At 41.9% G+C, this 25,923-nt stretch overlaps 1 long non-coding RNA gene across 1 annotated transcript in view; it reads right to left on the bottom strand.

The window, feature by feature from the left end:
- The window catches only part of LOC129862479 (uncharacterized), an 84,806-nt gene that overhangs the window by 24,150 nt on the left and 34,733 nt on the right, over window positions 1-25,923 (bottom strand). Inside the window, exon 3 of the long non-coding RNA XR_008760771.1 lies at window positions 20,592-20,707. This is a non-coding gene — a long non-coding RNA (uncharacterized LOC129862479). The remainder of the gene's footprint in view (window positions 1-20,591; window positions 20,708-25,923) is intronic.

Raw genomic sequence — 25,923 nt, 5'->3', positions numbered from 1 at the left:
AGAGGGAGCGTATGCTGGAATGTATTCCACGTGTTTGAAACAGCGATGCTGTGAATCGAGTCTGGTAAATTGTCTGATGCTAGCATGCATTTGCACACTTGCAGTGCACAACTGAACTGAGGCTCTGTTTACATGTCCGCTTGGGTTCAACCATGCGGTTCATAACTAGCTTACTGTTTCTTAACAAACCAATTTGTTTTCTCGGTTATGGTTTTTGTTGTGGTCTTGGTTGTTCTTAGTCAAGGGCATGTAGCGTAGCTAACTGCAGTGTTTGTTTTGTCTGAAATCTTGCTACCTTGTCTTACTGTAACTTGGTCTATGAAGTAACCTACCTAGCTAGTTTTGCAATGCCCATTGCATGCATTGTAAGGTAACGTAAACTCACCCCATTCTGTACAAATGTGCGTAACCGCGACATTCAAATGAGGCTACAAAGAAAACTAATGCGACTGTGTTGACTTCAAAATCGGGGGTGTGAACTAGGTTTCTATTCAAGCGTTGATCGACATGGTAATAGCTCTATAGTATTGGAGAAAAGTTGAAAAAACTGACCCTCCGTTACATCTTGACGTGTCATGTCATAACGTAAAGCACGCATAAAGCAACTATTTATGTCTTACAATCTCTCTCCACCAGGTGTAGCACTTCTCTCATCGTTTAAAAACAAGAAATGGACAGTGACAGGGGTATGAGGGATACCTAGTCATTTTTCATTGCATGTGATCATCATTCTCAAAGCCGCTTTTTACTTCTAAGATCACTTTAGCACCGCCCTAAAAACCCGATTCAAATTCAACACAAACCTTCAAATAGGTATGTAATGACACATTATATAAACTCTTTATAGTGTTTTATTTACATTTTTAGAGGCGATAAGGTGATAAGTTGGACAGATCGAGTGAAAAAAGCAATTTTCCCCCAGGACATCTGTCCTTCTCACTATCACACATTAGTTTCGCTTCCCCACCCGCCATCTTTAAAAAGACCCGACGGGGCTCATTGCCTGCTTGAATTATGCAGAAACGGGCAGTGTTTAGATCATGTAATTGATTTTGTTGGCAAAGGGGAGAAATTGTGCTTTACAATGGTATTGACATTACAGTTGATCTGGAAGTATTATGTTTTTGTGGCGCTGAAATAAGGGCAATTGTACAGACCAAGGCGATGTACGAGTTTACGTTAGCTAGCTAGCAATGTGGCAATTTCACAAAGTTTGGCATTGGCTTTGAACCTATTTAGCTAGTTACCTATGTTTAGTGGAAGAATCAATTATAAATTCTGGTGCATAAATTGGTCATTTGCATTATCTAACATTAGTCTTACGTTGGCTAATGTTACCTAGCTAACATTAACTGGCTATCATAGCAGCCAAGGATGTTCGCTATCTTATTTTGTGCGTATTTGTTTGTACTCTAATTACACACAAGTGTCTAGGTCAGCAGTTTAGACATGACTTCAGCCTTATATGAAAAACCTTACTTGGCAAAATATAGCTAGCTTTCCTTGCTTGTTGGTTAGCTACCTTGCCAACGTTAGCTCTCATCTGACTGGTAAAACTTTATGTTAGCTAGCTAGCTAATCAAAACCACATTCATTGGCTAGCTACCTTTCTTTGCCTGTTTGTTAGCTAGCAGAAGTGAGAGCGATAGATTTGAAATGTAATTTAAATATGTAGCATATTTTATAGATACAGCTATTCTAGGAATAGTGATATTTCTTCAAGAAATACAAACTATCACCATTCATAAATAAGTGCATTCCCCTAATAGCATCAACTTTTGGACTACTGTATAACCTAACCCCCATATCATATGATGAAGAGCAGGCCTCAGTGAAGACCTTTCTGATGACATGTTGATATCCACAATAGTGGATATACTGTGTAACACTGTGAATTAAGCCTGCCCTCAGGGGGAACCTAACCCTGTTGCACATGTTTACAAGGCTCTATCACCATCTTGACCTTGTTTGAGGGGCAATGATAGTTGTGCATTCCCTTATTTTCTTGGAAACTGGATAAAAATGACAGGTCCCTGCAGAGCCTGGATAAACATGTGCTTTAATGAAAGTTGTGTGTAATTTGCTCTTTGCCATCTTAACTGTTGTTATTACTATTTTAAATGGATACATCTGTCAGTGTGAAGTCTTTCATTACCTCCACTCATTACCAGCGCATCACAGTACTCCCTGAGGACACGCCTTTTACGTGCTCCATCCGCCGAAATGCACTTTAATGTTCCAGAATTTGACACTTGTCTCAAAACAAATTTGTCTGAAGCAATTAAAAAATATCAGCACACAAACAGCCAGTGCCTCTTAAACTGTGTGGCTTACATTCCTCATTCTCTCATTGTGTCTGGAAAACCATCGCAGAGTTATTGTGTTACATTATAAACATCATACAGTGCATTTGGAAAGTATTCAGATCACTTCCCTTTTTCCACATTTTGTTACATTACAGCCTTATTAAAAAAAATTATGTTGTAAGTCCTCATCACTCTACACACAATACCCCATAATGACAAAGCAAAAACAGGTTTTTAGAAATGTTTGCAAATGTATGCATAAAAATGAAATACCTTATTTACATAAGTATTCAGAACCATTGCTATGAGACTTGAAATTGAGCTAAGGTGCATCCTGTTTCCATTGATCATCCTTGATGTTTCTACAACTTGATTGGAGTCCACTTGTGGTTAATTCAATTGATTGGACATGATTTGGAAAGGCACACACCTGTCTATATAAGGTCCCACAAATGACAGTCCATGTCAGAGCAAAAACAATGCCATGAGGTCAAAGAACTTGTCCATAGAGCTCTGAGACAGGATTGTGTCGAGGCACAGATCTGGGGAAGGGTACCAAAACATTTCTGTAGCATTGAAGTTCCCAGAGAACACAGTGCCCTCCATCATTCTTAAATGGAAGAAGTCTGGAACCATCAAGACTTCCAAATTTAACACTAACTGAAGTTTATTTAGTGCTTTATCTGTGTTCTGGAGAGTAGAGCATTGCAGTAGTGCAATATAGAAGTGACAAAATCATGGATTAGCTTTTCTGAATCATTTTTGGACAAAAAGTTTCAGATTTTTGCAATGTTACGAAGATGTAAAAAAGCTGCTCTTGAAATATTCTTGATATCACCATGAAGATTAATTGTCATATCAAACAGTAGATATCTTTGTTTCTTGGGACCTAGAACCAGCATCTCTGTTTTGTCAGTTTAAAAGTAAAACCTTTGCCGCCATCCACTTCCTTATGTGTGAAACACAGGCTTCCAGGGTAGGACATTTTGTGGCTTCACCATGTTTCATCAAAATGTACAGCTGTTTGTCGTCCACATAGCAGTGAAAGTTTACATTGTATTTCCGAATGACATCACCAAGAGATAGAGTGGTCCTAAAACTGAACCTTGAGGAACACTGAAACGTACAATTGATTTGTCAGAGGACAAACCATCCACAGAGATGAACTGATATTTTCCGACACAAGATCTAATGAGGCAAGAACTTGTCCGTGTAGACCAAGTAGGGTTTTCAATCTCTCCAAAATAATGTGGTGATCGATGGTGTCAAAGGCGACACTAAGGTCTGGGAGCACAAGGACAGATGCAGAGCCTTTGTCTGACGCCATTAAAAGGTAATTTACCACCTTCACGAGTGCAGTCGCAGTACTATGATGGGATCTAAAACGAGACCAGCATTTCGTATACATTATTTGTCTTCAGGAAGGCAGTGAGCTGCTGCGCAACAGGAATAACATTTTGAGAGGACTGGGAGATTCGATTATAGGACGATAGTTTTTTACATTTTCCGGGTCAAGGTTTGGCTTTTTCAGGAGAGGCTTTATTACTGCCACTTTTAGTGAGTTTGGTACACATCTGGAGGATAGGGAGCCATTTATTATGTTCAACATAGAAGGGCCAAGCACCGGAAGTAGTTATTTCAGTAGTTTAGTTGGAATAAGGTTCAGTAGGCAGCTGGAAGGTTTAGAGGCCATGAATATTTTCATGAATATGTTGAGAGAGACAGTATAAAACACGTGAGTGTCTCCGTTGATCTTAGTTCCTAGCAGTTCTGTGCAGACTCAGGACAGCTGAGTTTTGGAGAAATACGCAGATTGAAAGAGGAGTTAGTAATTTGCTTTCTAATGATCTTTTCGTCAAAGAAGTTCATGAATTAATCATAGCTGAAGTGAAAGCCATCCTCTCTTGGGGAATGCTGCTTTTTAAGTTAGCTTTGTGACAGTATCAAAAATGTATATTTTTCTTGTTTTTATACTCCTCAATTAAGTTGGAAAAGTAGGCAACAATGAGGGCTCTTCGATATTGCCCGGTACTGTTTTTCCAAGCTAGTCGGAAGACATCCAGTATTGTGGAGCCGCATTTCTGTTCCAATTTTCTAGAAGCTTGCTTCAGGGCTCTGGTATTTTCTGTATACCAGGTAGCAAATTTCTTGTGACCAATGTTTTTTGTTTTTTAGAGATGCGACCTGCATCTAGGGTATTACGCTAAATTTAGATCCTGGTTAACTGATTTTTGTACTCAAACGTCCTTGGGTAGGTGGAGGGAGTCTGGAAGGGCATCTAGGAATCTTTGGGTTGTCTGAGAATTTATAGCGCGGCTTTTGATAATCCTTGGTTGGGGTCTGAGCAGATAATTTGTTGTGATTGCAAACGTATTAAAACGGTGGGTCAATAGTCCAGGAGTCTGAGGAAAAACATTTAGATCCACAATATTTATTCCATGGGACAAAACTAGGAATGACTGTAGCGATGCGTAGGTTTGGAGATGTGTTGACCAAAACCCACTGAGTCGATGATGGCTCCGAACGCCTTTTGGAGTGGATCTGTGGATTTTTCCATGTGAATATTGAAGTCACAAAACATTTGAATATTATCTGCCATGACTACAAGGTCCGATCGGAATTCAGGGAACTCCGTGAGGAACACTGTATACGGCCCTGGAGGCCTGTAAACAGTAGATATAAAAAGTGAGTTGGCTACATAGATTTCATGACTAGAAGCTAAAAAGACAAAAACGCGGTCATTTTAATTTATTGTATTGAAATTTGCTACCGCAAATGTTAGCAACTCCTCCGCCTTTGCGGGATGCACGGGGGATATGGTCACTAGTGTAACCAGGAGGAGAGGCCATGTTTCAGTCAGGCAAATCACATCAAGGTTATGATCAGTGATTCGTTTATTGACTATGATTGCCTTGGAAGTGAAGGATCTAACATTTAAGTAGTCCTATTTTGAGATGTGAGATGTTATCATAATCTCTTTCAATAATGACAGCAATGGAGGAGGTCTTTTTTCCAGTGAGATTGCTAAGGCGAACACCGCTATGTTTAGTTTGCCCGACCTAGATCGAAGCACAGACACAGTCTCAATGGGGAAAGCTGAGCTGACTACATTGACTGTGCTAGTGGCAGACTCCACTAAGCTGGCAGGCTGGCTATCTCATTTTGGACCTAGAGGAGTTAGAGCCCTGTCTATGTTGATGATAAGATGACAGCACCCCTCCAGCTTGGATGGAGTCCATCACTCCACAGCAGGCCAGGCTTGGTCCTGTTTGTGGCAGAGTCCCAGAAAGAGGGTCAGGTATCTACAAATTCAATTTTGGGAGGGGCAGAAAACAGTTTTCAACCAGCGATTGAGTTTTGAGGGTCTGCTATAGAGCTCATCACTCCCCCTAATTAGGAGGGGGCTTGAGACAATTACTCGATGCCAACACATCTTTCTAGCTAATTTACACGCTGAAGTTATGTTACGCTTGGTAACCTCTGACGGTTTCATCCTAGCATCGCTGGTGCCGATGTGGATAACAATATCCCTATACCATCTACACTCGCCAGTTTTAGCCTCAGCCAGCACCAGGATCAAATCAGCCTTTACGTCGGTAGCCCTGCCCCCTGGTAAACAATGTATGATCGCTGGATAATTCTTTTTAAGTCTAATATTGTGGGTAATGGAGTCGCCAATGACTAGCGTTTTCAATTTGTCCATGCTAATGGTGGGAGGCTTCGGCAGCTCAGTAAGTGTAACCCACAATTTTCCATGGTTCCTTGATAGGTGTATAGGCTGTTCACTCCCTAGCTACACCTATAGTCACATACTGGGTTGCGTTCAGTGTGACAGAATGATGTGCAACTTTTAATTAAACTGAAACGGTACTGTACTGCACGGCCAGATGAAAAACGTTGTGATTGTGAGGACGATTACCATAAGGTGTGCTGCACGAGTTTTGCAATTTCAGCTGGTCACACCCATATTGATCAGGCCACACCTCACCACACCCACCAAACAGGAGCAAATGTACCTCAAAAGCTGGGGAAACATGTTGTTCAGTACAGACTGTCATGAAACATAGAAAACTGAACACACCCCTGGTTTGAGTGTCAGGGAGGAAGAAGCCAACTTGACTGCAAGAAATGTGATCAGAAATGTTCATAATAAGATAACTTATCGCCACGTAGCACTCACCTCTATAGCCATGAAATGCTTTGAAAGGCTGGTCATGGCTCACATCAACACCATCATTCCAGACATTCCAATTCGCATACCGCCCCAAAAGATCCACAGATGGCCTCACCCACCTGGACAAAAGGAATACTTACAATATATAAGAATGCTGTTCATTGACTACAGCTCAGCATGCAACCATATAGTCCCTTCCAAACTCATCACCAAGCTCAGGACCCAGGGATTGAACACCTCCCTCTGCAACTGGCTCCTGGACTTCCTGACGGGCTGCCCCCAGGCAGTGAGGGTAGGCAACAACACATTAGCCACGCTGACTATCAACACAGGGGCCCCTCAAGGGTGTGTGCTTAATACCATCCTGTACTCCCTGTTCACCTACGACTGCGTGGCCACACACGACTCCAACACCATAATCAAGTTTTCTCACGTCACAACAGTGGTAGGACTGATCACCTGGCAGTGTGGTGCCAGGACAACAACCTTTCTCTCCCTTAACGTCAGCAAGACAAAGGAGCTGACCGTGGACTACAGGAAACGGAGGGACGAGCACACCCCCATTCACATCGATGGGGCTACAGTGGAGCAGGTCGAGAGCTTCAAGTTTCTCTGTGTCCACATCACTAAAGGAAATCACATTCTTCACACATACCCAGACAGTTGTGAAGAGGACACTACAGCGCCTCTTCCACCTCAGAAGGCTGAAAAGATTTGTCATGGGCCTCAGATTCTCAAAAAGTTCTACAGCTGCACCATTGATTGCATTTTGACTGGCTGCATCACCGCTTGGTACAGCAACTGCAAGGCACCCAACCGAAAGGCGCTCCAGAGGGTGGTGATTACGGCCCAGTACACCACTGGGGCTGATCTCCCTGCCAGGACCTCTATACCAGGCGGTGTCAGAGGAAGCCCCCCCCCCCCCCCCCCCCCCACCCTCTAAAAAAAAATGTAAAGACTACAACCACCCAAGCCATAGACTGTTCCCCCTGCTATCGCACAACAAGCAGTACCAGTGCACCAAGTCTGGAACCAACAGGACCCTGAACAGCTTCTACCCCCAAGCCATAAGACTGCTAAACATCTAATCAAATGGATACCCAGACTACCTGCATTGACCCTTGCACTGGCTCTGTGCACACACACTCAACTCTACCCACACATACTTCACCGACACTCAACATATGCACACATGTATGTCATTGCTGCTGCTACTGTCTATCTTGTTGCCTAGACACTTTAACCCTCTCAATAACCTCATACCCCTGCACATCAACTTGGTTCTGGTACTCCCTGTATATAGCCATGCATTTTGTACTCAAGCAACTCCTTGTGGCAGGCCAGGCACCTGCAGGCTGACTTCAGTTGAACAGTGTTTCCTCTGACACATTGGTGCAGCTGGCTTCCAGGTTAAGCTATAGTTAGCTTAGTTCTATTTAGCCCCCCACCCTTTTTTGGGGGGGCTATATAGAACACTTTTTTATGGGTTTTATAGAAACTTTATTTGTATTTATTCAACCAGGCAGTCAGTTAAGAACAACTTCTTATTTACAATGACAGCCTACCGGGGAACAGTGGGTTAACTGCCTTGTTCAGAGGCAGAACGACATATATTTTTTTAACCTTGTCAACTCAGGGATTCAATCCAGCCACTTTTTGGTTACTGGCCCAATGCTCTAACCACTAGGCTACCTGTGGCCCGTACTTTAAGGAGAATGTTTTTTATAAAGAACCTTTCTCAATCTGAAATGTTATTTGTAGATCCTTTCGAAGAACGATACAGTTTTTTGTTTTTTTTCAGTCAGCCATATTATATTGTTAAAATTCCATAGGTTTTATTATTGTGTTAATTGACAAGTTGAATCAAGTGAGCTACCTCTGGAACACTGACTGATTTAATCAACCGTTCTCAATTGACACAAAACTTCCCAAAATGCATCATATGATGATATAGCTGGTGATAATTTACTTTCTTGAAAGTCCAATATCTTGAAAACTTGACTTCTGACGTGCAAAAGGGACGGTATCAACAATGGATTAATGAAAAAAATACTACAATTTTGAGTGGATTTTCCCATTTAACCGCAAGGACGACTGATTGCCAGAGTGTTGTGTCATGCTGGGGGGAGGTCAGGAGGCCTGGGAGAGGGAAGTCACTCCTGATTGGAGGGTATCTGTGGCTGCTGAGGCCATACTCCCCTTCACTTCTGATCACAGCTAAAGGTCATAGCATTATGTCAGCCAGATAATCACTCTCATGTGTGCTACCGGCCTTAAACACACTGGCATTCTCTTATGCCGTTTGATACTGCAGGGAGAGGCAGGGCTGAGCTGAGCTTCTTATGAATGAAAGTATTTTAGAAGTCATAAAAATTGCAGCTGATAATGATGATGTCAATTTGCTCCAGACCTCGTTTAGGGGTCAGAGTTCAAAGTTGACTGAAATGTCGATTCTACAGAATAGGTCTGGGATTCTACATATGCCTGCACTTACCATAATTACATTTTAATGTTCACCTTTTGGTCCATGTTTATATTTGAAAGAGCCATATGAGCACAGGCAGAGGCAATGGCACTAAATCACCCTGTTTGGAACTCGGAAAACATGCTGCGAATGATCTAGGGCAGAGGGTGGAGAAGGGAGGGAATGCTTTATACCTTGCGTCCTCCTCCCCACCTTTCCCTCAATTTTTACGGTGAATTATTAGCTTCCTTTAGAAAATATTTTCCTTATTTGTTAAATAATGTTTGCACAGCAGTGTTTCTCAGCTGCACATACCTGCTGGCACACCATCGTTTCCCTTCTCCTCTAATCTACAGACTCATGGAAGCCATTGGCTTTGACATGGCTTAGATCCAAGCCCTGGGACTGATATATACACCCTGGAATAGTGGGGAGGAGGGAGGAGAGACTGAGCACATACAGTGGGGCAAAAAAGTATTTAGTCAGCCACCAATTGTGCAAGTTCTCCCACTTAAAAAGATGAGAGAGGCCTGTAATTTTCATCATAGGTACACTTCAACTATGACAGACAAAATGAGAAAAAAAATCCAGAAAATCACATTGTAGGATTTTTTATGAATTTATTTGCAAATTATGGTGGAAAATAAGTATTTGGTCAATAACAAAAGTTTCTCAATACTTTGTTATATACCCTTTGTTGGCAATGACAGAGGTCAAATGTTTTCTGTAAGTCTTCACAAGGTTTTCACACACTGTTGCTGGTATTTTGGCCCATTCCTCCATGCAGATCTCCTCTAGAGCAGTGATGTTTTGGGGCTGTTGCTGGGCAACACGGACTTTCAACTCCCTCCAAAGATTTTCTATGGGGTTGAGATCTGGAGACTGGCTAGGCCACTCCAGGACCTTGAAATGCTTCTTACGAAGCCACTCCTTCGTTGCCCGGGCGGTGTGTTTGGGATCATTGTCATGCTGAAAGACCCAGCCACGTTTCATCTTCAATGCCCTTGCTGATGGAAGGAGGTTTTCACTCAAAATCTCACGATACATGGCCCCATTCATTCTGTCCTTTACACGGATCAGTCGTCCTGGTCCCTTTGCAGAAAAACAGCCCCAAAGCATGATGTTTCCACCCCCATGCATCACAGTAGGTATGGTGTTCTTTGGATGCAATTCAGCATTCTTTGTCCTCCAAACACGACGAGTTGAGTTTTTACCAAATAGTTATATTTTGGTTTCATCTGACCATATGACATTCTCCCAATCTTCTTCTGGATCATCCAAATGCTCTCTAGCAAACTTCAGACGGGCCTGGACATGTACTGGCTTAAGCAGGGGGACACGTCTGGCACTGCAGGATTTGAGTCCCTGGCGGCGTAGTGTGTTACTGATGGTAGGCTTTGTTACTTTGGTCCCAGCTCTCTGCAGGTCATTCACTAGGTCCCCCCGTGTGGTTCTGGGATTTTTACTCACCGTTCTTGTGATCATTTTGACCCCACGGGGTGAGATCTTGCGTGGAGCCCCAGATCGAGGGAGATTATCAGTGGTCTTGTATGTCTTCCATTTCCTAATAATTGCTCCCACAGTTGATTTCTTCAAACCAAGCTGTTTACCTATTGCAGATTCAGTCTTCCCAGCCTGGTGCAGGTCTACAATTTTGTTTCTGGTGTCCTTTGACAGCTCTTTGGTCTTGGCCATAGTGGAGTTTGGAGTATGACTGTTTGAGGTTGTGGACAGGTGTCTTTTATACTGATAACAAGTTCAAACAGGTGCCATTAATACAGGTAACGAGTGGAGGACAGAGGAGCCTCTTAAAGAAGAAGTTACAGGTCTGTGAGAGCCAGAAATCTTGCTTGTTTGTAGGTGACCAAATACTTATTTTCCACCATAATTTGCAAATAAATTCATAAAAAATTCTACAATGTGATTCTTAGGATTTTTTCTCCTCATTTTGTCTGTCATAGTTGACGTGTACCTATGATGAAAATTACAGGCCTCTCTCATCTTTTTAAGTGGGAGAACTTGCACAATTGGTGGCTGACTAAATACTTTTTTGCCCCACTGTACCTTACAGCAGCCATGATGCTAGGTTGGAGGCTAGGACAGTGACATACAGTTGATGTCGGGAAGTTTACATGCACCTTAGCCAAATACATTTAAACTCTGATTTTTACAATTTCTGACATTTAATCATAGTCAAAATTCCCTGTCTTACGTCAGTTAGGATCACCACTTTCTTTTAAGAATGTGAAATGTCTGAATAATAGTAGAGAGAATGATTTATTTCAGCTTTTATTTCTTTCATCACATTACCAGCGGGTCAGAAGTTTAAAATACACTTAATTAGTATTTGGTAGCATTGCCTTTAAATTGTTTAACTTGGGTCAAAGTCTCAGGGAGCCTTCCACAAGCTTCCCACACTACGTTGGGTGAATTTTGGCCCATTCCTCCTGACAGAGCTAGTGTAACTGAGTCAGGTTTGTAGGCCTCCTTGCTCGCACACGCTTTCTCAGTTCTGCCCACAAATTCTGAGGTCAGGGCTTTGTGATGGCCACTCCAATACCTTGACTTTGTTGTCCTTAAGCCATTTTGCCACAACTTTGGAAGTTTGCTTGTGGTCATTGTCCATTTGGAAGACCCATTTGCGACCAAGCTTTAACTTCCTGACTGATGTCTTGAGGTGTTGCTTCAATATATCCACATATTTTTCCTCCCTCATGATGCCATCTATTTTGTGAAGTGCACCAGTCCCTCCTGCAGCAAAGCAACTCCAGAACAGGATGCTGCCACCCCCGTGCTTCACGGTTGGGATGGTGTTCTTTGGCTTGCAAGCATCCCCCTTTATCCTCCAACCATAACGAGTGTCAATATGGCCAAACAGTTCTATTTTTGTTTCATCAGACCAGAGGACATTTCTCCAAAAAGTACGATCTTTGTTCCCATGTGCAGTTGCAAACCATAGTCTGGCTTTTTTATCTCAGTTTTGGAGCAGTGGCTTCTTCCTTGCTGAGTGGCTTTTCAGGTTATGTCGATATAGGACTTGTTTTATAGATACTTTTGTACATGTTTTCTCCGGCATCTTCACAATGTCCTTTGCTGTTGTTCTGGAATTGATTTGCACTTTTCACACCAAATTATGATCATCACTAGGAGATAGAACGTGTCTCTTTCCTGAGCGGTATGACGGCTGCGTGGTCCCATGGTGTTTATACTTGCGTACTATTGTCTGTACAGATGAACATGGTACCTTCAGGTGTTTGGAAATTACTCCCAAGGATGAACCAGACTTGTGGAGGTCTACAATGTTTTTTTTGAGGTCTTGGCTGATTTCTTTTGATTTTCCCATGATGTCAAGCAAAGAGGCACTGAGTTTGAAGGTAGGCCTTGAAATACATCCACAGGTACACCTCCAATTATTATGTCAATTAGCCTATCAGAAGCTTCTAAAGACACGACATCATTTTCTGGAATTTTCCAAGCTGTTGAAAGGCACAGTTAACTTAGTGTATGTAAACTTCTGACCCACTGGAATTGAGATACATTGAAATAATCTGTCTGTAAACAAATGTTGGAAAAATTACTTGTGTCATGCACAAAGTAGATGTCCTAACCGACTTGCCAAAACTATAGTTTGTTAACAAGAAATTTGTGGAGTTGAAAAACAAGTTTTAATGACTCCAACCTAAGTGTATGTAAACTTCCGACTTCAACTGTAATTCATATTGTCACTGTCTGATGAAAACCTTGTAACTAAATGTTTGTTTATTTAATTTTACACATATTGAAAGCAGTAACTGTCCTCAATGTACTCTGAACATTTCATGAATCTAGGACCAAGAAAATGTATCCAAAATCAAAATTGTATGTTCATTAATGGTAAAATATGGTTGTTTGAAAAAGGTATGTTTTGGAGATGAGAGGTTTTCATCCGACATCGACGATATTAATAATTGTACTGTACATTCTGTACACTCTATGCAACATGATGGGGGTTTAAAACCGATCATTTAGGCTGTAATGATTTCCACAGGACATTAAAACTATTGCTACTTTCAGATTCAGATCCTACCTTAATAATGGCAGTTCTATCTTATCCTTTCTTTTTCTCTCTTTCGAGTTTTTATATTTTCATTAAACTGCTTAATTCTGATCTATGCAGAATGGATTAAAGTGTCTGTTGGGACTGCTGTGACGTATCTGTCAGCAATCTCATGCTGTCAGGCAACTGTACCTCATTGGAGAAAGCTAGATGAAATAAATGCTGCCTGCTGACTCCTCCAATTTCACGGCACTCCTCAGTGTCACCCAGAGTGCCTTTTCCAAGATTGAGATATTTGCAAACTGTCATCTCCGATAAATAGCTGTCTAGAGTGACGCTGCTTATGGCCCCTTAGGTCTGATTTTAAGGAGGTTTTGTGAACATTTCCCCATCTCCTCTGTTGTGCTTGTTAGAAATCCAGAGTGTTACAGAGCACTGTGACAATGGAGGCCTCCCCCTTAAACAACACACACAAAACACACACACGCCAAAACACACACACGCTCCCTTAACACCCTTCTAGGTCTATCTCGTCACTCACTTCCCATGACTCCTTATGATTATTAGTTATCTGACATGCTGCAATCACTGAACTCCATTAGTGGAGGTAAATCCCTGTCCCTGTGCGCCGGATGAAATGAGCTTTGGCATAGTTCCGTGCTCAAATTAAAATGTGTCATGTCTTGTGCGACCACAGAAGCAGGACCACAGAAGCAGGACATGTCCGGATGGTCGCTCCGAATGATATCTGGCAGCTCGTTATTCCATGTACATTTTCATTAGTATCAGATTTACAAGTCAAGTTTTCTTATTTAGATAACAAAAGCTACAAACGTTGAAATATGCCTCCTAAATCTCAGCCAGTTATAATGATTACATCTGTTCATTATGTTCTTGCTGCACCTTACCCCTCTCAACTTCATTCATATTGCCTTATTCCACTGTAAAATATATTTCCATTAGTCAATCCTGATGGGGTTCTAATAAGGGCATTGGTATGTTTGAGGAGCCTGTCATTGGCTGAATGTAGAAACCCTACAGATGTACGATCTTAATTTTATCACCCTGTTGCAGGATTTGGTGGATTTGTGGTTTAAATCCACCACACCAACTGTGGTGGATTTGAGGTTTAAAAAGGTTTTTGAAGTTTGTCATTTTCACTTAGAAATTTCAGAATTGTTTTTCCCTTACGAAAAATGTATCAACCCCTACAAAAATGTCCATGAATTATAATCCACATAATAATTAACATTTCCTGTTGCTGCATGATTATTTTCCTGCTGTAGCAAACTGGCTCAAATTAAGATCCTACATCCTGTATGGTGATGAATGTAGACACCCTGTGGCTATAAAAGTGAGTTAAATGATTGAGACCAGGTCAAGGTTTAAAAATAACCACATACTGTTGCCACTTTATAGAACAGGAGTTATACACCGATTACATGTGTACCTTAACTTATTGGCAGCTGCCATTGGAACATTATGTGGCATATGGCATTAATAAAAAATAAATGGCAAGGTAAATGTACAGCCTAATGAAAGCGCTCAATTTGGAAGGAGAATCTATACAAATAGTTTGAAGCTAATTGAACATTACAAAAGGCTTGTATAAGAGTGTGAACCCTAAAATGCGTTCATTTCGGACACACAGTTTACTGCTGGTCTCATTAGCACTGGCACCATTGAAGTTAAGCAAAAATACTGTATCAAATGTGGCAGAGGAAGTTAAAGAGGAGGTTAATGAGAGGTTTAACAGAGCACCATGGAGCCATGAAAAATAAACCATAAAATGTTGCTTCTGCATCCATTACAACGGCTGTTCTTTCTTGCTTTTCCAGCCGACCTCTCTCAGTTACAACAGGAAATGCAGGCAGGCTGTTAGATAGCGTCACAGGCCTTTATGAGCTTAGTTACTAGCACTGCTGCCACACATTTAATAGCCATCTGATACACCCTGGGAACAATGGGCTGCTCCTGATAATATCATAACCAAGTATTTACCATGTAGGCAGTTAAGATTTCCCAGATAACGCTGAAACACTAGAGCTGCAAATGTGTTAATATCATTAAATGATGTTACCAGGAACTGAAGCTGACAGAATATGATCCCACAAGGCCCCAGTCTGTGGAAATCATTTATAATGTAACAGTGATAAAACATGTACAAGTTATCAGGTTCAAGACCTGTCCCAGTATCTTAGGGCTCCAGTTACACATGGCTCTTTCTTTAGTACAAGTGTTAAAACAATTAAGGAAAATGGCTTTTTAGTTGCCCAATGTCCATTTTTAGCACCGATCATTCACTGTTATCAGATCTACGATATCTACAAATTCTGACACAAATTCTGACACATTTTCAAAATGTCATTAAACCATTCTTTAAAAATGTGGCAATTTTGCTGTAGAACTGTGTACATGTTTATCAGCTAAACATGAGACACTGTTCCCAAAAGTAGATTGTATTCTTCTGCTCCTCACAAGAGATTGATGCTGAACTTTGTGCAGCACCATGTTCATTTTGTGATACCAGCAAAGCAATTCACTAAATAATATCACTATACCACCTACGACAACAGGATACTTACCATTACTCAAGTCATGATATAAATGAATTGCTTATCTGAAATTATAATGGTTAAAATGTATCTTAATCTTGTCAATATCTATATTCCAAGGTGACAGTTGGAATCAACTTATCAGCTCTGGTAAATGGGATGTAATGGCCTGGTGGGAGAGGAAAGAGATGGCTCGTCTTTAAAGCTGCCTTAGTGTTTATGATCTCCTTTATTATATTCACAGCGGTAATGTGATATGTCACACTGTTGCTAATACACTTCTGTACGCTGTCATCTGGCTGTAATGCTTATCAGGCCTGTGCTGATGACTTGCCCTCTTGTCAGGGGTAATTATCCCTGAATGTGTTAGAGTGGCAGGCTTGCTGGGCTGGGGACTGCTATTAAGGGTGGAGAGGGATGACATGAGGCCTGCTGTGTCCTCTTTATCTAGCCCTGGGTTAGCAGGTGCTACACTGAAGCGCCTCTAGTTTGGGGTGAATGGTGGGCAAGTGAAGGACCAATTTCAGGCTAAACGCAACATGAATTGTTGAAAGTGTATAGTGTTTTTCCTACCCTTCATGCAAGTTATTGGCTGACCTTTCTCGGTTTCGTACAATTTCAAAATGCTGATGTCTAATTCCCAAGTCCATTAAAGGGAGTTGGTGATACAGTACGAACAAGATAGAGCAAGGTCACTATATATACAAAAGTATGACGACACCCCTTCAAATTAGTGGTTATTTCAGCCACACCGGTTGCGGACAGGTGTATAAAATCAAGTACACAGCCATGCAATCTCCATAGACAAACATTGGTAGTATAATGGTATTACTGAAAAGCTCAGTGACTTTCAACATGGCACCGTAATAGCATGCCACCTTTCCAACAAGTCAGTTCGTCAAATTTCTGCCCTGCTAGAACTGCCCCGTTCAACTGTAAGTGCTGTTATTGTGAAATGGAAGCAACAACAGCACAAAAACTGTTCATCCGAAGCTTCATGAAATGGGTTTCCATGGCCGAGCAGCCACACACAAGCCTAAGATCATCATGCGCAATGCCAAGCATCGGCAAGAATGGTGTAAAGCTTGCCGCCATTGGACTCAGTGGAAATGCGTTCTCTGGAGAAATGCGTTCTCCGGAGTGATGAATCATGCTTCACCATCTGGCAGTCCAGCGGATGAATCTGGGTTTGGTGGATGCCAAGAGAACGCTACCTGCCCGAACGCATAGTGCCAACTGTAAAGTTTGGTGGAGGAATAATGGCCTGGGGATGTTTTTCATGGTTCGGGCTAGTTCCAGTGAAGGGAAATCTTAACGCCACAGCATACAATGACATTCTAGACGATTCTGTGCTTACAACTTTGTGGCAATAGTTTGGGGAAGGCCCTCTCCTGTTTCAGCATGACAATGCCCCCGTGCACAAAGCAAGGTCCATACAGAAATGGTTTGTCGAGATCGGTGTGGAAGAACTTGACTGGCCTGCACAGAGCCCCTACCTCAACCCCATCGAACACCTTTGGGATGAATTGGAACGCCGACTGTGAGCCAAGCATTGCCTCACTAATGCTCTTGTGGCTGAATGGAAGCAAGTCCCCGCAGCAATGTTCCAAGTTCTAGTGGAAAGCATTCCCAGAAAAGTGGAGGCTGTTATAGCATTAACTCCATATTAATGCCCATGATTTTGGAATGAGTGTTCAAATGAGCAAATGTCCACAAACTTTTGGTCATGTAGTGTATCTTCAAGATAGCCTGTTTTATATGCATGTCATGTACATTTTATTCTATGCATTTAATCAAACTTACAATTGATCCTCTATGAAAGTTAACCCCGCTGCTGACATTGAAAAGCTGAAGCAGGACACAGACATAATAGTCTTTGACATGTGAATGAACTATTCTGTGGCGCTTGATTGAAGTGACACAAGTTTGAAAGATTTTCTCAAAGCTCTGATTACTCAACTTCAAAATGTCTAGAAAATGTCAGACATATATGCCCTTTTACAAAGAACTAGCACATACTCAAGTAAAATTGCCCCATGTGATATTCCATACTCACAATATTAACATCAAGGTGAGGGTAACCACCACAGCTGTCAAATCTTTATTTCATGCCATTGTATTTCTGATAGACAACCACAGCCACCGAGGCTTTGTAGTGTGTCCCTTTAAGTTTTGTTTGGTTCAGAAACAAGACAGATTCCCAAAATAAAACTCCTCTCAGTGACCTTCTCGTTCCACTGAGTAGTGCAAATCCCTGTTCTCTGTGCCAACATAGACTCATTGCTCCCCGTTTTAAAGAGAGCTCTGTGGTCCTGGAGGCCTCATTACAGCTGGAAAAGACACCCATGGGACATGGTAGGAAAACAGTGAAGAACCCCCCTTGAGTAATAATAAGCCCGCTAAACTTCCACACAGGACTGAAGAACGTACAGCACATTCTGTAAAGCCTGCTGCAGCCCCTCACTGTCCAATAAGCAATATGTCTTTGAGGTATGGAGACTCAATGGCTCTATAGCTAATATACAGTATGTTTTATTAGCTTGCCAACTGTTAAAAGAATTTACATTGCACAATAGTACATGGCAGAAAGACTCTTTTAAAATCACTGATGCTACCACTGCTGTACAGCTGACAGGATGGTGCTCTGTGAGGTTTCTTATTTCCACTATATGTCATTATAAGTTCAATGTTCTAAGACAGCAATACTAGTTCAACACCAACTCTGGAGAAATACTTTAAAAAAAGTGAATTGGTATTCAAATAATCTTTGAGTTTTTTTTGTCGTAAATGTATGTTGGACGACATTGAAGAGTGGACTGAAAACACAGCTGCTCTTTCTTCTGACTAAAATGTTATCTGAACTAACAAACTTAGGATGGGTTTTTTTCTTAAGAGAAACAGACAGGGACCCAAAAACCTCACAATTAAATGTTCCCATAAAGTCCTGCAGACGGTTTCGTTTTAAAATTGCTGCAAGCTGGGATTCCCACGTGAAAGGCATCAGCAAGCTGCCTCCTGTCAGTCACTTCTAAGGACGGAGGTCCTGGTATGTCAAAGCCATGACCTCACGCTCCGGGCAAGTGTTTCCACCCCCAACTATCTCCACAGCTTCTATTACACAGGCTGTTTCCGATCACTATGTCAAACTTAACCCACGTACATTGCATTACTGAGTAAAACATATACAGCAAATAAACTCAGCAAAAAAAGAAAAGTCCTCTCACTGTCAACTGCATTTATTTTCAGCAAACTTAACATGTGTAAATATTTGTATGAACATAACAAGATTCAACAACTGACATGTGACTAACAGAAATGGAAAAATGTGTCCCTGAACAAAGGGGAGGTCAAAATCAAAAGTAACAGTCAGTTCATCTCCTCATGGACTGCACCAGATTTGCCAGTTCTTGCTGTGAGATGTTACCCCACTCTTCCACCAAGGCACCTGCAAGCTCCTGGACATTTATTTATTTCACCTCTAGGGGGAATGGCCCTAGCCCTCACCCTCCGATCCAACAGGTCCCAGACGTGCTCAATGGGATTGAGATTCGGGCTCTTCGCTGGCCATGGCAGAACACTGACATTCCTCTCTTGCACGATATCATGCATAGAACGAGCAGTATGGCTGGAGGCATTGTCATGCTGGAGGGTCATGTCAGGATGAGCCTGCAGGAAGGGTACCACATGAGGGAGGAGGATGTCTTCCCTGTAACGCACAGCGTTGAGATTGCCTGCAATGACAACAAGCTCAGTCCAATAATGCTGTGACACACCGCCCCAGACCATGATGGACCCTCCACCTCCAAATTGATCCCGCTCCAGAGTACAGGCCTCGGTGTAACGCTCATTCCTTCGACGATAAACACGAATCCGACCATCAACCCTGTTGAGACAAAACTGCGACTCGTCAGTGAAGAGGACTTTTTGCCAGTCCTGTCTGGTCCAGCGACAGTGGGTTTGTGCCCATAGGCGACGCTGTTGCCGGTGATGTCTGGTGAGGACCTGCCTTACAACAGGCCTACAAGCCCTCAGTGTAGCCTCTCTCAGCCTATTGAAGACAGTATGAGCACTAATGGAGGGATTGTGCGTTCCTGGTGTAACTCAGGCAGTTGTTGTTGCCATCCTGTACTTGTCCCGCAGGTGTGATGTTCGGATGTACCGATCCTGTGCAGGTGTTGTTACACATGGTCTGTCACTGCGAGGACGATCAGCTGTCCGTCCTGTCTCCCTGTTGCGCTGTCTTAGGCGTCTCACAGCACGAACATTGCAATATATTGCCCTGGCCACATTGCAGTCCTCATGCCTCCTTGCAGCATGCCAAATGCACGTTCACGCAGATGAGCAGGGACCCTGGGCATCTTTCTTTTGGTGTTTTTCAGAGTCAGTAGGAAGGCCTCTTTAGTGTCCTACATTTTCATAACTGTAACCTTAATTGCCTACCGCCTGTAAGCTGTTAGTATCTTAAAGACCGTTCCACAAATGCTTGTTCATTAATTGTTTATGGTTCATTGAACAAGCATGGGAAACAGTGTTTAAACCTTTTACAATGAAGATCTGTGGAGTTATTTGGATCTTTACGAATTATCTTTGAAAGACAGGGTCCTGAAAAAGGTTTGTTACTTTTTTTGCTGACTTACATGTAAACAACAGTGGTCAGTTCATGTAAATGGAGGAGACCTGTGTTTGTACTCAGCTATACTCTGTCTTGGCTAATTGTGGTGTTCAGCATGTTAAGGTTGCAGGAGGTCATTGGTATCATGTCAATGGCCAGAAGCAACACCCTCAGTTTACAATGGGAGTCCAGCTGGAATGACCTTCGCTTGCACCCACAATGGCCCGGGCCTTGGGTTCACAAACATGTGTGCCCTTTTCTGTAGCCTACTACTGTATGTGTAACTCTACTAGAAACATACAAGTACAAAAACATGCATAGACACACGCATACACACATACACACACATCCGGGTGAAGGCTACACGCTTCAGCAAGAATGTTGTACACGGATCTAATGAATTGTAGTATCAAAATAGCAACATGAAGAAAGTATAAAACTCACATTTAGCATCCTGGAGGATCGTGAGTGTGCCACTCAGGATTTGATCAGGTTTGGACGACCTTAGTGCCGGCAGAGGTCAGCATTCCCAGCAGTTAACACGGAAGCAGATGGCAGCTCTGAAAGATTTAGTAACACATGTCAAGTGAGGCTCCCTTAAGGGAGCAGACCATTTATAGCATCAACTTCCAACTCATCTCATACCACACTGAGGTGAATGCAACTCCCTCGTCCCTCGTACAGTAGAGTCGGTTTCTCCCTAATAAAACTATTCCTGTTCAAGGATTCGTATCAGTCTGTCTAACGATCTGTAGTGCAGTACAATAAGATAGTTTCCATGTGATGTTTTCTCTGATTAAACTAAGCCAGAACAGACCAGTCATTACGAAAAGAACTACACACTGTATACTCCAAAAATATGATAGGAATTCCATAAACAATCTACAGCAATTTCAATGAGCTTGCATAGCCTGCTGTACAGGTGAGAACAGACTGAGGAGAGGACAGCCCTTTCTGGAGACATGAAGACTGAAAGTAAATCAACATTTAGCTCCCATCTAATCAATCCCTGGCAGTAAATTTGCATTGTTTATGACATTGAAGCCGATTGACTAGAAACAACTGACTCCTCACATGCAAACCAAAGCCAGCCTGTACTATGTCGTAGGCAAGAACTGTTGAGCCAAAGGGGACTGCTTATTGATGGGCCTATAAATGTTAAAGTCGTTTTAATTGATCAGCCTCGGAGCTGGCGGGCTGTGAGTTGGAGGTGGCCAGTGAATTTAAAAGCCATTAGGCACAAGTGAGTGCACGATTGTTGATGTGAACAGATTATTGTGGCTGGTCAAGCTTTAAAATAACACTGATCGCTGTGATTATCTTTTCACTGGAAGCACTCGGAGAGCACTGACACTGGCCCAACGTTTACGAGATGTTCAGCAGGATGAACTGTAACTGGAGAGGGTTCCTCTCACCACAGAGGATCAATGTGCCACTGCCTGCATGGTTGTGTAAGTGTCTTGTTGTGCCGACAGCACTATTAACCCATGGGTTGTGACTTGGAGGCCAATGGCTTTCAAATGTCTAGGAGCAGCCTGAGTCTGTACTTAACTAGAATGAAAATCATTCTGGGTTGTTAATGTTGGCATTTAGACAAGCTTTTAGGAACTGTAGCCTACACCAAGACTGCTACTTGTAGCCTACACTAAGACTTCTACTTGTAGCCTACACTAAGACTGTTACTTATAGCCTACACCAAGACTTATACTTGTAGCCTACACTAAGGCTTATACTTGTAGCCTACACTAAGACGTATACTTGTTGCATACACTAAGACTGCTACTTGTAGCCTACATCAAGACTTATACTTGTAGCCTACACTAAGACGTATACTTGTTGCATACACTAAGACTGCTACTTGTAGCCTACATCAAGACGTATACTTGTAGCCTACATCAAGACGTATACTTGTAGCCTACATCAAGACGTATACTTGTAGCCTATATCAAGACTCCTACTTGTAGCCTACACTAAGAATTATACTTGTAGCCTACACTAAGGCTTATACTTGTAGCCTACACTAAGACGTATACTTGTTGCATACACTAAGACTGCTACTTGTAGCCTACACTAAGACGTATACTTGTAGCCTACACTAAGGCTTATACTTGTAGCCTACACTAAGGCTTATACTTGTAGCCTACACTAAGACTGCTACAAAATGGGACTAAGGAGGAAGATGAACATTTCACCACAATGAAAAGCTTAAAAGACATAAGGAGGACTTGATATCTACCATCTAGTAGTTGATGGAGTTGTTTTTCCCCTACACTGCCATCATCATTTTCAAACAGATTGTAGGGATGGAAAGCACTGTATGTTATTTCTGGAATAAAAACATACTTTATGTTTTCTATAGTACCAAGTTTATATTTTGTTCATTGATACAGTAGCAAATCCTGCTTGAGTAACGGAACATTGCAGAATGCCAAAGTTGGAGAGAGCTTTCAAATTGATGGAAAATTTAGTATGTAAGACTGACACTGACTGATTTAGCAAATGTCAAGCAGTTATCTTGAGTAACAAGAGCCTCAATCATTATCTGAGTGACTCACTTCGAAGTAGTTGTTGAAAGAGGGGATATTTTGAAAAAATAAAAATGTTTTATCTAGTTTCCTGTTCTCTTCACGCCCATTATTCTGAAGCTTTCTGCACTTGTGTTTTCATAGTGATGCAATAACCTTGATATTCCATCTCTGAATCACGACCTGAAAAAAATACCTGCATAAACTTTGGATGCTACTGTACAAAGAAAAAAGTGCACAACAACATCTCTCAATGTATTTGAGCTGTCACAGAGTTGTCTGAGTACAGTGATGTTAACAATTGATTCATGTGCAAATGTCTCCACTCCCTGGATGGCAGTCAGGGTGTATAAAACTAATTTCTCCCTCTGTGAGAATGACAGGATGCAGCGAGTCAAGACAACAAAGCTGTCACACACAAACAGCTGTCTTCTCTGAAAATGATCAGAATTATTTATTGACGATGATTTAGCGGATTCACTATGTGAAAAGCACAGCTGAAGTACTGGGACAAAAGAGGGATGCTTGTGACAATAAACTGTACAGTTTTCTGTGAGTGGATGTTGCCAATCATTCTCTCATGTTAAAGTATAGGCATCTCCGCTAGATAAAACAAACTCTCCTGACAGCAGGAGGTTCATGGAAGTCTAATAACAAAATTAAAAAGGTAAGATCTGCAAGGTTTGCCTACAGTTGAAGTTGGAAGTTTACATACATACACTTTTGTTGGAGTCAGTAAAACTCGTTTTTCAACCACTCCACAAATTTCTTGTTAACAAACTATAGTTTTGGCAAGTCGGTTAGGACATCTACTTTGTGCATGACACAAGTAATTTTTCCAACAATTGTTTACAGACAGATTATCACTTATCATTCACTTATCCTTCACTGTATCACAATTCCAGTGGGTCAGAAGTTTACATACACTAAGTTGACTGTGCCTTTAAACAGCTTGGAAAATTTCAGAAAATGATGTCATGGCTTTAGAAGCTTCTGATAGGCTAATTGACATCATTTGAGTCAATTGGAGGTATACCTGTGGATGTATTTCAAGGCCTACCTTCAAACTCAGTGGCTTTTTGCTTGACATAAAGGGAAAATCAAAAGAAATCAGCCAAGACCTCAGAAAATAAATTGTAGACCTCCACAAGTTCGTCCACCACTGAAGGTACCATGTTCATCTATACAAACAATAGTACGTAAGTATAAACACCATGGGACCACGCAGCCATCATACCGCTCAGGAAGGAGACGCGTTCTGTCTCATGGAAGTCTGTCCCTAGTAAGTGACATGTTCTGTCTCCTAGAAATGAACGTACTTTGGTGCCAGAAGTGCAAATCAATTCCAGAACAACAGCAAAGGAACTTGTGAAGATGCTGGAGGAAACAGGTACGAAAGTATCTATATCCACAGTAAAACGTGTCCTATATCGATATAACCTGAAAGGCCGCTCAGCAAGGAAGAAGCCACTGCTCCAAAACCGCCATAAAAAAGCCAGACTATGGTTTGCAGCTGCACATGGGGACAAAGATCGTACTTTTTGGAGAAATGTCCTCTGGTCTGATGAAACAAAAATAGAACTGTTTGGCCATAATGACACTCGTTATGTTTGGAGGAAAAAGGGGGAGGCTTGCAAGCCGAAGAACACCATCCCAACCGTGAAGCACGGGGGTGGCAACATCATGTTGTGGGGGTGCTTTGCTGCAGGAGGGACTGGTGCACTTCACAAAATAGATGGCATCATGAGGGAGGAAAAATACGTGGATATGTTGAAGCAACATCTCAAGACATTAGTCAGGAAGTTAAAGCTTGGTCGCAAATGGGTCTTCCAAATGGACAATGACCCCAAGCATACTTCCAAAGTTGTGGCAAAATGGCTTAAGGACAACAAAGTCAAGATATTGGAGTGGCCATCACAAAGCCCTGACCTCAATCCTATAGAAAGTTTGTGTGCAGAAGTAAAAAAGCGTGTGCGAGCAAGGAGGCCTACAAACCTGACTCAGTTACACTAGCTCTGTCAGGAGGAATTTGCCAAAATTCAACCAACTTATTGTGGAATCTTGTGGAAGGCTACCCGAAACGTTTGACCCAAGTTAAGTAATTTAAAGGCAATGCTACCAAATACTAATTGAGTGTATGTAATCTTCTGACCCACTGGGAATGTGATGAAAGAAATAAAAGCTGAAATAAATAATTCTCTCAACTATTATTCTGACATTTCACCATCTTAAAATAAAGTGGTGATCATAACTGACCTAAGCAGGGCATTTTTACTAGGATTAAATGTCCGGAATTGTAAACTGAGTTTAAATGTATTTGGCTAAGGTGTATGTAAACTTCCGACTTCAACTGTATCTATAATATACTATTCTACCTATTGTGTACTATTAAGTCTGTCATTTCAGGGGGAACAGAGTTACATTGGATCTAAAGAGCAGGGTGGCATTCGACAAAAAGGCAACTACAGGTGCAAACCTGCTGGCTCCTCTGTGCAACACAGGCTTTAGATTTCGCATCTTAAGATACAGAGAGCATGGCCCCAAGAGTGGCTTACGTACTTATGGATACAAAAGCAGTGGCCTGTGGTTAATTTAATAATCTCTCTGTCTAAAGCCTTTCTAAAAGGTGAGAGTAATAACACTTGTAACCCTACAGCTCCAGAGACGGGGAGCTGCATGCAACTTGGCTGTGGGGGACATGTGTTAATCCCATTCGTGAGACAGCACTCCCCTCGATCCAGAGGCAATGGGCCTTGTGTGCTTCATCATAACACTGCCATGCCTTACTGCTATCCATTAGATAAGAACCCTGCTCTGTTTGTTCACTGCAATAAGCTATTATCAATTTGCCGGACCTAGCCAAAGGAGTTAATTTGTATTAGGGGATACACACAGCATGTCCCACACTCCTGACTTATGGGGTAGATGTATACCAGGGACCACCAGCTGATACGGGTAACAGGCTTTCCTAAGAGCAAATGTTTGACTTGAACTAGATGTAATGTAGTGGGTGCAGGGTTGTGAGGTGAGATTTAGGATTGTGGTTTAGTGGTACATGAGCCTTTGGTAAGACTTGTTAAACAGTACCAGGTGATATCAGGGCTAGACATGTGTCGCTCACAAACAAAATGTACATGGAAATGTAAAACAAGGTTTCCATCAAATTGTTATTACCATTTTGTTGTGGCCAAGAGGGAAACAAACAAACAAAATGAATCAGTTTAACAGAACCATCCAAGGTTGCATAACCT

This window comes from Salvelinus fontinalis, chromosome 9 (assembly GCF_029448725.1).
Source record: "Salvelinus fontinalis isolate EN_2023a chromosome 9, ASM2944872v1, whole genome shotgun sequence".
Lineage (NCBI taxonomy): Eukaryota > Metazoa > Chordata > Actinopteri > Salmoniformes > Salmonidae > Salvelinus > Salvelinus fontinalis.
The sequence above is the reverse complement of the archived record's forward strand: the minus strand, read 5'-3'. Positions and strand labels throughout refer to the sequence as shown.